Consider the following 3,028-nt stretch of genomic DNA (forward strand, 5'->3'; position numbering starts at 1 on the left):
AGACACATAACGTTTATTTTTCTTGTACGATTTCAGTAATAGTTTTATGTGTTGTATTAATTATTAAATGGCGGTATTTTTGTGCAGCTTTCGAAATAACTTAAATGCAGTCGTTTTGCAATTAAATACTGTCAAATATATATAAACTTCTAGAATAGTATGCATTCTTAAAACTGTATATGATCAGTTAGAATAATTATTAAAATATTTAGAACAAGCAGAGATATAACTACGGTTTCTACATTATGTTCTGTTAGAATACTCTATAGTTAGATTCACACATAAGTTTTCAGAAAATGACAACAAATGAACTAATTTATAAATATTATGAATTCTCGTTACCTAGCCCATGTGGTGGTGATATTAGCCTTTAGCCCTAGGTATCTAGCTTTTATAGCAGATTCGAACTCTTAGCTGCTAAATAGGAGAGTTGCGTGTTAGTAATGATTGGTATCACCTTGGGAAGATGCTAACTATACAAACGACATGAGAGAGACCATCTAATTCCAGGAGAGGTTGGGGTTCGTATAGTACCATAATGTTTTCAGGAAGATCAGCTTTTTACTTAGCAAAGATGAGAGAGATTACGCAACCGATCCAGCTTTGTCTTTTTGATTTTTCGTGTTCAAGTGTTTGACTCTGTAATTTTTTTTTCAGTTTATTACCCAATGGGAATTCTTGCTATAATTTTCATTTTCTTTTATCTAATTTCATTTTCAGTTAAAGTGCTTTTATATAGATTTCTATGAAAAGACGGAGACTTTTACTTCTAAACACACCCAGTACAATCAAAGAAATAATCACCAGATACTAATTATTCATTACTGTATGAGTTTTTGATTCTTAAAGACATTTTACTAGCTTATCAAAAGATGACCTTACAACTTCAAGGAGAGGTCTACTTAAAAAAAGGTGGTTAAATTAAGTTCAAATCAAACACTTTATTGTACTGGTAATTTTTATATTATTTTGTTTGCTAACAATTTGTTTTTAATTAGGAAAACTTGGATAGAGGGCAAAAACATAAAACTGTACTGATGCAACTTTGATGACAAGGAAACCACTTTAGATAATAAAGTTTAAAGACGGCTTGAATGGGTAATGAAGAAAACTTTATCACAAGTAACAAGTGTACAACGTTACGACTAGATTTTGTACTTGATGATGACAAAAGCTTGTTGAAACGTTGTAAATTTGTTACTTGTAATGAAGTTTTCTTCGTTACCTATTCAAGCTGTCTCTAAACTTTATAAAACTATACTGTAGGGAATTGATGCGAAAATATAAGCAGTGAAATTGGTGCTGCTATTTAGTGGCTATAAATATTATTTCTTGAAATTACTGTTCACTCTTTGCTGAACACAATTTTCTTCTTTTGATGTATTCATCACACTTTTAATTATATAATATTTTAATGTAAATTTTACACTCTTAATTGTTTCTTATAGATTGCTCTATGATTATAGTTGGTTTTCTTAAAGTTTTTATAAAGTGTTGAGAGTTCAACGATTTTTTTAATTAACAAAAAATAAAAACTTTCATCTTTAAGTTGTTTTTTTTTAAAGATCTAAATGACAAATTCTTTAGCTTGCCGCAATCACGGTATACAGATATTAAAACATGTACAAAGGAAAATTAATTTGTGATCATGGGAACAAATGCTATAAATTAAGTTGTTAGTTGGGGTGTGAAGCAAGTGGTTGCTATTGATCAGTCGATATCTTATGGTGGATCCAAGTTTACGTAAAGTAGAGCAGAGAATAAATAAAACAACCTTTAAGAGGAAGGTTTTCGTATTAATTATCTTGAACATGTATACCGTTTTAGTGTTTCGATATTTACAAATAAGCTCTTAATTCAGTTCTACGTAACTTTAACATTAGACAGCTTTTAATTGGTCAGTGCTCATTGTTTCTAAAATTGAAAAGGTACCACCTAATCAGGCTTATTAAGAGGGCCCCCCAGTGGTACAGCGGTATGTCTGCGGACTTACAACGCTAGAATCCGGGTATCGATACCCGTGGTGGGCAGAGCACAGATAGCCCACTGTGTAGCTTTGTGTTTAATTACCAACAAACAAACAACTATTAAGAGGATAAATGTTAACCTAAAAATCAAATAATGTCCCCGGTTCTATTTATAAATAACGTAACACATAGCAAAAAGATACTAAAATGGCTCATGGAAACAAACCCATAACGTAACTGAAAAGGTTTGACGACCTACATCAAAATTTGTCTATATGAAAACCTCGTCTCGTTTCATTTAACTTATCAAGATAATAATTTTGAAACAATTCTCCTGACTGAGACCTTGCAACCAATATTTTGTAATACTCTGTGTTTGTATATGTGTGTGTGTGTAAAAACTGGTGAGAGTGTATTGCTATGGAATTGTATTACTTGATAGAAATAAGGTTTTAAAGGTGCTGAGGATTTTCACTTCTTGTGACACTTGAATTATATAATATCATAAAGCTTATAAATCAGCTCTCCTTTCTCAGGCTTCTGACGCTATTATTGCGCCATTTTTTTGTTTAAAGTATTTTTTGTCTGTGTAATTTCATGTCCAGTTATGACTATTTCTACACTAGATTTAGAAGTGAAACAGGTCTGATCAGATCACTAGATATAAAAACCTTATGTTTTCACATTGTAATAGTTATGACGCCTAAATGAAAGGGTGATTAAATGTAAACAAACCGAAACCCAGAAATTAATTTGTGGTCTAAAACCTGCTGGCAATCTAACCTATATAAAAACCACTGTGTGTCACGGCACGTCACGCTTGATTTCTCGAAATAGGAAGAGCCATAAAAGCCAAAATGCATTTATCCAGATAGAATAGTTTGATTACTGTCTGTCCATTATGATTTTAGTGATGGAGGTACAAGGGGGCCGTGAGGGGGTACCGTGAAACCTTATAAGTGTAGTAAGTATTGGTATAATAAGCCTAAAGTAACGACATAGTATGGGATCACCTAGCCTAAAGCCAAGTGCATGAAATTTATCACAAAAGTAAAAATGTC

The 3,028-nt window shown here is 32.0% G+C and overlaps 1 pseudogene; it reads right to left on the minus strand.

Moving 5' to 3' along the window:
* Window positions 1–3,028, minus strand: part of LOC106471515 — a 46,153-nt pseudogene that overhangs the window by 28,593 nt on the left and 14,532 nt on the right.

The sequence above is a fragment of the Limulus polyphemus genome, unplaced genomic scaffold (genome assembly GCF_000517525.1).
Source record: "Limulus polyphemus unplaced genomic scaffold, Limulus_polyphemus-2.1.2 Scaffold4670, whole genome shotgun sequence".
Classification (NCBI taxonomy): domain Eukaryota; kingdom Metazoa; phylum Arthropoda; class Merostomata; order Xiphosura; family Limulidae; genus Limulus; species Limulus polyphemus.